The following is a 13,587-nucleotide window of genomic DNA, read 5'->3' as shown; positions in this document are numbered from 1 at the left end:
CTCCCCCTCACCCCCGACCAGGAGGTACACCCCCTGGCCATTTCTCATTGCTCAGACTCAGCTGGAAAGTTCTCAAAAGCTTATGCAAGTACACAGGTGGGAGGGCTCTGGAGAACGCATGATATTAATGCTTACCTGCAAGAGTGGATGTTGTTAAGCTATTTGTTCTGAACTAGCCAAAAGAAATGCATCAGAAGGGACTGTTAGGACCAGTACTGACCTGCACATAAATAGAAATGTTGCTGATTTCTACTTTATGCTTTCATTCAATACAAAATCTTAAGAAGAACAACAAAAACTCTACATTTTTCTCTAAACTAAAAAAAGCCAGTGAAATTTTACTATTGGTTTTTAATTGCCAGCTCAGAATCAAAATCTTAACATGTTAGAGATTCAACATATGGGTGAGAGTATTACAGGAATAGATTTTAACTCTATCCTTAGGATGTGCTTATATTTCCACTGATTACTAATGACAGCTGATGGGATTTATCACAACTGTAATAAATCCTTTGTTTAGTAACTTGTAAAAGTTATTTGTTTCAAGGCTTCTTACCTTACTAAGTGCTAACTATCATAAATATTGGGTCTCTACCTATTTCACTTGTTTCTATGTTCCCAGTATGGTTCTCATTAGAAGTTAAACAAATATTTGGGAAATGATTATAGGCCAAAAGGGCTACCTTCACAGGGAAATGGAAAAGAAGCCCCAATAAGTCATTCTACAAGTATGGACTTTGTCATTACATGGATGATACAGGACTACTGAGCTGGGAAATTGTTGACTTTAAAGACAGTCAAAGAGTTGACTTCATCTTTATCTCATATAAAATTATGGCACGAAGTCCAATGTCCAGCACCAATTTAGAACAAAAACTTGCTCATATTTTGAATTCAAATCCAAACTTTTTTAAAAAAAGTGATAAACTCTGGGGCACCTGGGTGGCTCAGTCGTTTGAGCGTCCAACTTCAGCTCAGGTCATGATCTCACGGTTCGTGAGTTCGAGCCCCACGTCAGGCTCTGTGCAGACAGCTTGGAGCCTGGAGCCTGATTCGGATTCTGTGTCTCCCTCTCTCTCTCTCTGCTCCTCCCCAGCTTGCACTCTGTCTCTCCCTCTCTCAAAAATAAATAAACATTTAATTTTTTTTAAGGTGATAAAATCTATATTCATGTGAGTTTACAGAAAGTTCTCAATTGATACACTAATTAGAAATATCACAAATTAGAAACCAGAAAAGACCCAAATAGCCAAAGCAATCTTGAAAAAGAAAACCAAAGCAGGAGGCATCACAATCCCAGACTTCAAGCTATACTACAAAGCTGTAATCATCAAGACAGTATGGTACTAGCACGAGAACAGACACTCAGATCAATGGAACAGAATAGAGAACCCACAAATGGACACACAAACACATGGCCACCTAATCTTTGACAAAGCAGGAAAGAATATCCAATGGAATAAAGACAGTCTCTTCAGCAAGTGGTGCTGGGAAAACTGGACAGCGACATGCAAAAGAATGAACCTGGACCACTTTCTTACACCATACACAAAAAGAAACTCAAAGTGGATGAAAGACCTAAATGTAAGACAGGAAGCCATCAAAATCCTCCAGGAGAAAGCAGGCAGAAACCTCTTTGATCTTGGCCACAGCAACTTCTTACTCAACATGTCTCCAAAGGCAAGGGAAACAAAAGCAAAAATGAACTACTGAGACCTTATCAAAATAAAAAGCTTATGCACAGCAAAGGAAACAATCAGCAAAACTAAAAGGTAACCGAGAGAATGAGAGAAGATATTTGCAAACAACATATCAGATAAAGGGTTAGTATCCAAAATCTATAAAGAACTTATCAAATTCAACACCCAAAAAACAAATAATCCAGTGAAGAAATGGGCAAAAGACATGAAAAGACACTTCTCCAAAGAAGACATCCAGATGGCCAACCGACACATGAAAAAATGCTCAACATCACTCATCATCAAGGAAATACAAATCAAAACCACAATGAGATATCACCTCACACCTGTCAGAATGGCTAACATGAACAACTTAGGCAACAACAGATGTTGGCAAGGATGCAGAGAAAGAGGATCTCTTTAGCATTGTTGGTGGGAATGCAAGCTGGTGCGGCCACTCTGGAAAACAGTATGGAGGTTCCTCAAACAACTAAAAATAGAACTACCCTACGACACAGCAATTTCACAGTTAGGCATTTATCCAAGGGATTCAGATGTGCTGTTTCGAAGGGACACATGCACCCCCATGTTTATAGCAGCACTGTCAACAATAGCCAAAGTATGGAAAGAGACCAAATGTCCATCGATGGATGAATGGATAAAGAAGATGTGGTATATACATACAATGGAGTATTAGTCGGCAATCAAAAAGAATGAAATCTTGCCATTTGCAACTATGTGGATGGAACTGGAGGGTATTATGCTAAGTGAAATTAGTCAGAGAAAGACAAAAATCATATGACTTCACTCATATGAGGACTTTAAGAGACAAAACAGATGAACATAAGGGAAGGGAAACAAAAATAATATCAAAACAGGGAGGGGGACAAAACAGAAGAGACTCATAAATATGGAGAACAAACTAAGGGTTACTGGAGGGGTTATGGGAGGGGGGATGGGCTAAATGGGTAAGGGGCACTAAGGAATCTACTCCTGAAATCATTGCTGCACTATATGCTAACTAATTTGGATGTAAATTTAAAAAAATAAAAAATAAAATTAAAAAAAGAAAATGTATATGCTGATAAAAAAAGAAATATCACAAATTAATCCACTCTACTATAGCCCGTCATTTGAATACTGTTAAGAATTAGCATGATTTTATTTTTAGTTTTGTATTTTATTTTACCTGTACTTGCTATTCCTCCCCTTAAAATAGATTACCATGTCTTCTAGTTCAGGGGTCTACAGCCAACATGGACATACTAATTTTTCATAGCTTTATTCATTAAAACTAGTGACTATTTGTGCTTTCACTGTACAATTCTTTTAACTTCCCTGTATGTTTAAGATTTTTCATAAAAATATTTTGAGAAAAACTGAATTAGAAAAGAAGTAGGTATGGGTCACTTATTGTCACTGAATAGATAGCAGGTACTTACTTAAAAATTTTATATGTTAATGAAATTTCTAGATATGTACTTTTAAACTCTTACTTTCACATTTATCAGCACACTCTACCACTTAATAGCTCTGTAATCCCTGGGCAAATAATTTCTCTGAGTGTCTTCTGTAACACAAGAATATGCCACACGTCCAAAGGTAGTGGGTTGGGTCAAATGACACCTTGGTACAATTTGAAGTAATTTCCTGATTAATGTTAATAGACAGAAGTAGACTATACAACTCCAACTGCCTTAATTTGTTAACAGATATAAGCTTGTGTGCACGTGTGTGTGTGTGTGTGTGTGTGTGTGTGTGTGTGTGTTGACCTACAGGAAATTGCTATTTTTATACTCAGAAATTGTCAAATATCAGAAGTTTTCTATGGTCCAGTCTAATACATGCTGATATTTATAATACAACTTCTACCAGATATTCTATTTATTCAACGTGCACTTACTGGGCACATACTTTATGTCAGCCACGAGCCTCCTTGTACATCAGATACAAAGAGGAAGAGTCCCCACACTAGAGAAGCATATAGTACAGTCTCGTTTTCCCAAGGTCTGTGATCTAACATCACTGTTAGTGATGCTTATCACATGCCATAGAAACACAGAGGACAGACCACTGCATCATTGAAGAAGACTTCACTGAAGACATAATAGAAGTCTCCCAGAAAAGTGAAAGAAAGGTAAGGACACTCAGGGACCACTGTGAGATGGCATGTAGGTATGAAAGGATTTGTCTTGTGAGGGAATAGTGAGAAGCTCAGTGTAATAGAAGCCTGTAAGGCGGATGTATGAGGGATCTGAGGCAGGAGGTGAAGATTGGATCATAGTGTAAAGGTCATGCTAAGGACCTTTTATCTTATTTACAATGTCATTATCAGCTTTGATTTTGAAAAATATTAATTTTAGATAGACAATGTGGATGATACACTACAATTGGGAGAAGCAAGTGTCTAGGTGACAAGACAGAAAGCTGTTGCAAATGAAAGCCAGTAGGAGGGTGGAAAAGAGAGGCTCGATTCACAGAGATTTCTGGCAATAGAACTGACAAGATTTGGTAACAATACCAAATATATAAATATATCTTTAATCAAATTTGGGAATTTCCTCAAATCTTTTTTCTGCATTGTTTTCTCTAGATCTCTTTTCAGACTCCACTCATATTCATGTTAGACCTGATATTGTCCTACAAGTGACAGTTCATCTTCATTCATTTTTATTTTAAATATTTTTCCTCTTTGTTATTTAGATTGAAGAATTGCTATTATCTATCTTCAAGTTCATTGGTTCTTTCCGCCATCTTCAGTTTGCTCTTAAACCCATCCAGTAGGGTTTCTTTTTCCTTTCAGATATTGTCTTTTTTAGTTCTATATTTCCCATTTGGTTCTTTTTTAGAGTTTCTATTTCTCTGTTGAAATTTTCACTACTGACTTATTGTGATCATATTTTTCTTTACATTTTTATATAGTTGTAACAGCTGCTTTAAAATCCGATCTGCTAATTCCAATTTCTCCGAGTAATTCTCTATTGGTGACCTTTGCTCTTCAGTATGGGTATCACTTCCCTGTTTTCCTCATGTATTTAGTCATTTCATTTTGCAACAGGAGTCTTGTAGAGAATATGTTACATTTCTGGAGCATACTGATGTGATGTTTTGCTTGTTTTAGCAGGAAGATACCTTGGCAACTTAAACTCCAAATTCTGTTTGCCCTGCAGTGGTCAGCAGCTGAACTCTCTGTTCAATCCTTTCAATCTTAGATGGCTGTTCCCTACCACACATGCATACCTCAGAGGTCAACCAGATATTGGACAGAGCCAACATGCAGAATGTGGGCTCTCCTGTGTCTCTCTCCTTTCTGGGATTTTCACCCTCACTCTCCAGTTGCTACAGTAACCCTGAATACAGTGCAGACTCGAGCTGCCTTCAGGTGACAAGCATTAAATATGGGAAGTTCACCAAACACTATTCTCTGTTTCCAAGTACCAATGCTTCTTCAGTTTCTGCCTACCTTTTTCTGTCCTCCAGCAGCTTGAGAGAGTTGGAAAAAAATATATACTCACACACACACACGTGTGTGTATGTACCTGTATGTGTGTATAAAGTTATATGTATATTGTGTGGGTATGTATATAATTGTTATCACTGGAATGTTGATCTGATCTGAGCTACTCTGCCTTTACCAAGAGAACCCTTACCTAATATAAGATTAGATGTATTCTCTGTTTAGAAAGTACCTAGGGGAAAAAATCAGTAAGTAAGAAAGTCCTCAAATGAAAACTGAAATATATTAAGAAGAATAACCCAAAAGAAAAATGAGCAAAAGAATGAACAAACATTTTACAGAGGGGGAAACACAAATGGTCAATAAACATATAAAAAGTGATCAACTCTAGCAATAGTCAAGTAGCTTCAAATTAAGATAACAATATTATATCTATTTTTAACAAAAATTAAGACGACTAACAAAACCAACATGTGGATCGATGGGAATGTGTATACAGTGCTAATGGGAAGATAAAATTGTACCCCAGCAAATAACTTGATACTCTTGAAAAGTTAATCATTTGCTATTCCATTCCAAGATATACACAATATACATACAACCTCAAAAATCTCTTTGTGCATCAGGAGTACTAGAATGTTCAGGGAAGCATGTTTCACAATAACATAAAAAAAAAACCCCAGGGAAACCAAATGTCCACTTACAAAAGAGTAGACAAATTTTGTGCTTGCTTCAGCAGCACACATACTAAAATTAGAACGATACAGAGAAGATTAGCATGGACCCTGTGCAAGGATGACACACAAATTTGTGAAGCGTTCCATATTTTAAAAAAAAGACTAGACAAATTTTGATACATTCTCAAAGTTCATATTACACAGCAATGAAAAGAATGACCTATCACCAGACAATAATATGTATTATCTTAGAAACCGTACCAAGTAGAAAAAGACTAGATATATACATTATGAAATCATTTTTATAAAGTTCAAAAAAAGGAACTAAATAATATTTCAATTCACATGGCTACACAGAAAAGTTAATTTTTTAAAGAGTGATTAATGAAAAATTCAGCATAGAGGTCATCACTGGGCAAGAAACAGGACATGAATAAATAAAGAATAAAAAGGTATTGGTATTTTTCTCATTCTTAAGGAGGGGATGGGTTCACAGGCATTCCTTTGAAAATATGCTTCATAAATTATTCATATTTACATATAATCTTTTGTATGCATAAAGTAAAATATTAAAATGTAGAAGGGGCTGAAAATGAAGAAAGCTTGGAAAAGGATGAATAAAAGCTTAGTAGCAGGAAGGATATCTTGTTGTCATGTTTTTAGCTGAGTAAATACTAGTTAGCTAAATATATTTTTTGTAAATCTCAACTTAGACATTTAAATAATTAGGTAATCAGATGTCTTTTAAAATTAACATATTTTTTGGAGTAGCAAGGCTTTCAAAAGTCATATTTGTGTCAAAAAAAAATGACATTCTGAGTATTCCAACATAGTAATTGTATAAAACATATCTTTTTTTTGGTGAACTGATTTTGACTTCAACTTTCTATACACATGTCCTGGTGCTTGTAAATACACTTAGTACTAAAGCTTATTATTTAGATTGGTCCTCCCCTTTAGTCTGCAACTAGTTTGATAGCATATACTAAGCAACTATTGTTATTGAGGCAGAGAATATTAAAATTCATCATTCCCAAATGAGGTTTCTGAGATAAGTTCTCTCCTACCCCAAAATCTTGTCTAAACTAATATGTGCTTTTTCTTTTCAAGATGTGGGTCATTTTGAAAGAAGTGTTTTTTATAAGAAAACCATGTATGATTAATGCTAATTTGAAAAGTTACCCTAAAATTCTGTGGTCTTCTGAACATCACATGATGAAAAAAAAGCTATTTGGGATTGTACTGTAGGCTTCCCAAAAAGGCCAAGGAGTCTTTTTCTAGTGATGTTATAGAGTTCATCTTGAAAGCAGCTGGGAATATTTGGGGAAATAGTCACAATTTAGAATGTAGTTAGATTCTTAGTCATCACGGTAAAGAACATACCAGACAACAATCAAAATGCTAGGCTTTCTCAGACCAAGGATGGAAAGTGACTTGCAAATCTAGAAAAGATTTCCAGAGGGGAAAACAATTCTTACTTGTTTCTTCTACTTACCAAGTATGTTTTAAGTTCCAATGGGTTGGTTTCTCCAGTCTGGTGATACTAGAACACTGAAAAATAAAAGTATAAGGGATTAAGAGCAGGGAAAAGTTGAGATCCTTCCTATTCAAGTGTGGTTTGCTGACCAGATGGGATTCTGGTTGAAATTCAGCATCTTGGGGCCACCCAGACTTTCTGAGTCAAAATCTTCATTTCCACAAGACCCCCCACATGATTGATGTGCACACTAATTAATATAGACTAGGTTTATTTCAAATAAACTTACATAAAAATCACTTGCTTTTCTTCAGGTTATTATGTTCCACGGAAATGCTTATGAATAATAAGGAAAGCCTAGAGTGAGATGTTGCTATTTCCTTTTAATCTCTCTTCTAACTAAAAAAAACAAATGATTATTATATCTTCTTTCCTGGCTATTAGTTTTCGTGAACTGGGAAAGCTAGAAAAGCAGGTATTTCCCTTAGGATGAAGGACACACACGAAATCTTCAAGGGCTAAATACTAAGCTAGAATTATTGTTCTGTTGAAAATTCTTTCCTGTTGTTTTTTTTTTTTCTTTTGAGTTAAAAAAAAAAGACCAAAAAGCCACCTCTTTATCTCAGTAGACATTAACCTTCCAATGCAGGAAGGATGAGTTAAGAAGAATTGCAAGTACCCAGTTAAGATACTGCCATCAGAGTTTACAGGCAACATGAAACTAAAAGTTTTTTACTTAGAAACTAGCCTTTTCTTAATTTCTGTATGTAATCTGCCAGCAAATCGTGGCAGTTCTAGGTCGGCTGTACCATTGGCAGCTGTGCTCCATTTCTTCTGAAAGGCTTATCCAAATCAGCATTGTCTCTCTCCTGAGCCAGAGCAACAGCCTTCTAACCAACTGGTCCCCCTCTAGCCCCTCTTACCTCCCTCAAGTCCTTCCCAGAGAGCAGTCAGGGGGGCCTCTGTAAATGCAAATCAGACCATCCCCTTCATGGTTCAGGCCTTCCATACCTCCTGTGCAACGGCCCAGTGAACCCTACATGGAAAGGCCCCTGCCTTCCTCACCACACGGTATCCCCCTGCCTCCCCATGGTGAACCCACACCAGCTTCAATCCTCCGTTTCTGGCCCTTTCCTGCCAGGGTCTCTGCACCTCCTCCTCTCTCTTCACCCCACCACGCTCTGTCTCATTCTATATTTCAACTCAAAGGTCACCTCTACAGAGAGGCCTCTCGTGGCCTGGCCACCTCTCCTGAAATAGCACCTGCCTCCCATACCCTGTCGCTCTATCACTCACTGTTTCTCTCCTAGTATCCTATAATATAAACTGTAATGATCTTGTTGATGGGTTCTCCTGCTTCTTGCCTGTCTCCCTGACTAGGCTTTGTGGTTCATAAACATAGGGACTGGCCTATCTTTCTCACTGGTCCATCACTAGCACCCAGCACAGTACCTGGCACACAGAGGTGCCTAGTAAACACGTGATGAATGAAACAGGGAGTGAAATTAAAGGAATTAACATAAAGGTATGGTTCTTAGATGGTTACTAAACATATATTGTAGTTCATTATTTCCTTGTAACTTTGTTCAAACAGAAAAAAAAAAACCTTAAATATATCCCAGTGATATCACTGAACTATAAGTCATCATTAATATCACCTTGATGTGGGTGGGGCACCTGGGTGGCTCAGTCAGTTAAGGGTCCGACGTCAGCTCAGGTCATGATCTCACAATTTGTAGGTTTGAGCCCTGCATTGGGCACTGTGCTGACAGCTCAGAACCCAGAGCCTGCTTCAGATTCTGTATCTCCCTTTCTCTCTGCCCCTCCCCTACTCGTGCTATCTCTCTCTCTCTCTCTCTCTCTCTCTCTCTCACTCTCTCTCTCTCTCAAAAATAAACAAACATTGAAAAAATTTTTCAGCCAGTCCATACTTATAATCCATAGACATTGTGGCCACTCGACGGGGGAGAATACACTGGTCACCCAAGTTATCCAGCCCAAATCACCTTGTATACTGCCCACAAGTATTTTCCTAAGAATCATATCTAATGTCACACTGACAGAAGACACAGTTGTCTACCCAATCCATTTTCCCCTCTCCCTTCCTAACAGACCTGTATTGTATTTGGAACATAAATGTGCCCAGACAACACTTCTCAGCCTACCCTGCAGTCAGGTGAGTCAGTTCTGGCCAAAGAGACAGAAACTTAAATCTTCAGAGAAAATTTTGCATTCTTGATAAGGATTCCAATAATTGATTGCTCTAGGATACTCCCTCCTGCTACCAACCTGGAACGTGAACATGGTGGCTGGAGCTGCAGCAGCCACCCACTCAACCATGAGGAAAATATGAAGACAATTACAGAGATCTTGCTCTGGATAGCCACAAGACACTGAACCCAAACCAGCAACTTCTTACCTTCAAATTTCTTGGTGAGAAAACACACATGATTTTGTCTAATCTATTGTTTTACCAGATTTTCTGATATATTCTGCTACTTTAAAACCTGTGGTGAGTCTTTACTGACTACAAGCTAAAGTCCAGACTTATTTCTACAGAACCCAGGAGTTTCTGCAGTCTTATCCAAGCCCTGTTCAGCCGTCTCATCCCATTCTTCGGCCATGTTTTCCTAGACTCCCTCAACTACCTGCCCCCACCAAGGCTCTCTAAACTTTAAATGAGTATGAACATCTCACCTTTCCCTATTACATCATCTCACCTTTCCTCCCCTTATTCTCTCCATGACAAGCAGAAACATCTTTTAAGAACCAGTTCAAGCATCCTTCCCTCTGCAAGCCTTACACATCTGTCTGAGGCAGAGTTCTTGCTCCTTCTTTTATGCCTCTCAGTGCCATTACACTAGGGCCTGTGCCCTAACTGTCCTGTTATGCACCTGTTCCCTCTGGTCTGTGAGACATTGGCCTGGTATCTCATTCATCTCTGCATCTTGATTAAAACACCTAACGCTCCATTGGTTACCATCCCCCTAAAAATCATTCACCAAATAAAGGAAAGAATGTCCTTCAGCCCATAGGTACTGTTTTGAAACAGTATATCTCACTGTGTCTCTCCATGAATAATTTATTTTTAAGCACCTACTGTGTGCCAGACTCTATACTGAGCACTAAAGATGAAGCACTGAACAAAGTAGACAAAATTCTGTCCCTGTGTAGTCAATTCCTCTATTGAAAAACTTACACCAATCGAGTACAAATCAGTTAAAGGGCATTGCAACATATCAACTGTAAGCAGTAATAAGTCATGAAGGCAGAGTTGATTATACATACCAGAGCAGTAAGAGAATGCAAAACATATCATTTAGAAAATAAAAGAGAAATTTACGGCTGCCTCATCAGAATGTTAAGAAAAAAATAAGCAATAATTTGTTTTCCACTGTTTATGCTGGATCTAGTTACTACTAAGGAATACAAGAATACAAGTAAAATGAAATAGAAATACTTCTCAGATACATGCACATTGATGTTTCTTACATGATTGTTATATTAAAATAGTCAAAATTTGGAAGTAATCTAAATATTCCTCAATAGGCGATCCATAAATAAAATATGGTAATTTCATACTACAGAATATTACACAGCCATTGAAACAATGAGGAAGCCTTATAGCTATTGCTGTAGAAAAAAGAAAAAAAAAACCCTCCAAGATATATTACCAAAAGAGAAAACAAGCCACAGAATAGTATATACTGCAGAAGGAAGAACGAAAAGGAGGGAGGAAGGGAATCAGGGATGAAAACTGACACAAGAAAAAAGAAAACTGAATAGCACTGATTCTATGAAAGAAATTAAATTTGTAATTCCTTTCTCAGGAAAAAAACACCAGGCCCGGTTTTCATCCTTGATTCCTATGAAACATTTCAGGAAAAAAGAATACCAATCTTCCAGAGAAAAGAAACAAGGAAATACTTACAATCTCATTTTATGTGGACAGCATGTTGACATCAACATCTGATAAGAATTTTAGAAGAAAGAAATACAAGAACAAGCCATCCTTTCCCATAAAACATAGTTATAAAAATCATACACACAATATAAACAAATTAAATCCAGTGGTATAAAAAAAGTAAAACACCACAACCAAGATTGACTCCCCCTAGAAATTCACAGGCAATTTAATATTTGAAACCTACTCCATCAAGATAAAAAAAAAAACTTCTGCACAGTGAAGGAAACAATCAACAAAACTAAAAGGCAACCTTCAGAATGGAAGAAGATATTTGCAAGTGACATATCTGATAAAGGGTTAGTATCCAAAATCTCTTAAGAATTTATCAAGCTCAACCCCCAAAAAATAATTCAGTGAAAAAATAGGCTGAAGATATGAATAGACATTTTTCCAAAGAAGACATCCAGATGATTAACAGACACGTGAAAAGATGCTCAACATCACTCATCATCAGGGAAATGCACATCAAAACCACCTCATATCTGTCAGAATGGCTAAATTTAAAATGAGATATCACCTCATACCTGTCAGAATGGCTAAATTTAAAAACACAGGAAACAACAGATGTTGGTGAGGATGTGGAGAAAGGGAAACCCTTTTACACTGTTGGTGGAAATGCATACCGGTGCAGCCACTGTGGAAAACAGTATGGAGTCTCCTCCAAAAGTTAAAAACAGAGCTACCCTATGACCTAGCAATTGCATTACTAGGTAGTTATCCAAAGGATTCAAAAATACTGATTTGAAGGGGCACGTGCACCCCAATGTTTATAGAAGTATTATCAACAATAGCCAAATTATACAAAGAGCCCAAGTGTCCGTTGGCTCGTGAATGGATAAAGAAAAAATGTGGTGTATGTATATACAATGGAATATTAGCCATCAAAAAGAATGAAATCTTGCCTTTTGCAGTGATGTGGATGGAGCTAGAGTGTATGATGCTAAGTGAAATAAGTCAGTCAGAGAAAGACAAATACCATAAGATTTCACTCATATGTAGAATTTAAGAAACAAAGCCGATGAACATAGGGGAAAGAAAAAAAGGAGCGAGAGACGCAAACCATAAAATGTACTCTTAACAACAGAAAATAAATTGAGGGGAGGTGGGCAGGCGGATGGGCTAAATGGGTGATGGGTACTAAGGAGGGTACTTGTGATAAGCACTGGGTGCTTTATGTAAGTGATGAATGACTAAAATCTAGTCCTGAAACTAATATTACACTATATGTTAGTTAGCCTACCAGAATTTAAATAAAAACTTGAATCAAACAAAATATAAAATAAAATAATAAAAAAGAAACCTACTAGTAAAATTCAGCAAACTCACAGGGAAAAAATAAAATTCATATAACCACTTCAAAAGATCCAGAAAAAAAAATCATTTGATGAAAGTCAGTATTCATTCTTGGTAGAAAAAAAACTCTTAACAAATTAGGAATACAGAGGAACTTTCTTAATCTGGTAAAGACAGCTACAGGAACAAAACAAATCGACAGAGAACCATATATCATATCATAGAAATTCAAAGTGAAATATAAAAAGCCTAACCCACGTCCTACCCTCATTGCCCTGAATATAATAAACTATAAAATTGATAAACCAAATCAGACAGAGCTGAGAAGTACCAACAGAGATGTTCTAACATAAATGGCTGATATGTGTAGGTAATGACCAACTGACTAGGTATTCCAAAAGTGTTGTTGCATTCTTTAATTAAATATGCTCTGGAATTCTAATCATTCTCCTCAGAAATCAGGGCAGTTCAATTTCAATTTGCCCAGTAAATGATGGGCGCCTGGGTGGCTCAGTTGGTCAAGTGTCAGACCCTTGGTTTCAGCTCAGGTTATGATCTCACGTTGTGGGATCGAGCCCAGCGTCCAGCTCTGTGCTGGGCACGGAGCCTGCTTAGGATTCTCTCTCCCTCTCCCTCTGCCCCTCCCCGACTTGTGCCTGAGCCCGCTCTTTCCCTCTCTCTCTCTCTCTCTCCCTAAAAAAATAATACATAAAAAATAGAAGATAAATTTGGTCCAGTAAATTGAATGCAAAAGTTGAAACACGGCAATAGCAAATATGTAGATTTCTTTCTTGCATATTTGTACTCTTTCTCCCCTCGTCTTGAATTTCTACTCTTAGATGCATCTAAGAATTTAATTCTGTATTCTTAGTTGCATGTTACTGCTGACTTATTTGTTTTCTTTGTAAGTTACTTCAAGTCAGTAGTGGAATGAACCTCTAAATAAATATGTAAAAACACAAAAAATGTTTAAAGTAGGATTCTGCCAACAAAGTCATTCTTCTTAAAGCCTTAATTTTTCCTATTGTGAGAAAAAA

The 13,587-nt window shown here is 37.2% G+C and overlaps 1 long non-coding RNA gene and 1 other non-coding gene across 3 annotated transcripts in view; one reads left to right on the top strand and one right to left on the bottom strand.

Annotated features, from left to right (window-relative positions):
- LOC132667639 (uncharacterized) overlaps positions 1-13,587 on the bottom strand; it is a 303,047-nt gene that overhangs the window by 252,675 nt on the left and 36,785 nt on the right. For both annotated transcript variants that reach the window (XR_013555767.1, XR_013555768.1), the window contains exon 3: positions 7,309-7,364. This is a non-coding gene — a long non-coding RNA (uncharacterized LOC132667639). The remainder of the gene's footprint in view (positions 1-7,308; positions 7,365-13,587) is intronic.
- Positions 5,860-5,966, top strand: LOC132668178 (U6 spliceosomal RNA). The gene has a single exon (XR_009605524.2). It is a non-coding gene; the product is annotated as a U6 spliceosomal RNA (small nuclear RNA).

The sequence above is a fragment of the Panthera onca genome, chromosome B2, assembly GCF_046562875.1.
Source record: "Panthera onca isolate mPanOnc1 chromosome B2, mPanOnc1 haplotype 2, whole genome shotgun sequence".
Lineage (NCBI taxonomy): Eukaryota > Metazoa > Chordata > Mammalia > Carnivora > Felidae > Panthera > Panthera onca.
This window is presented reverse-complemented; position numbering and strand designations above follow the sequence as displayed.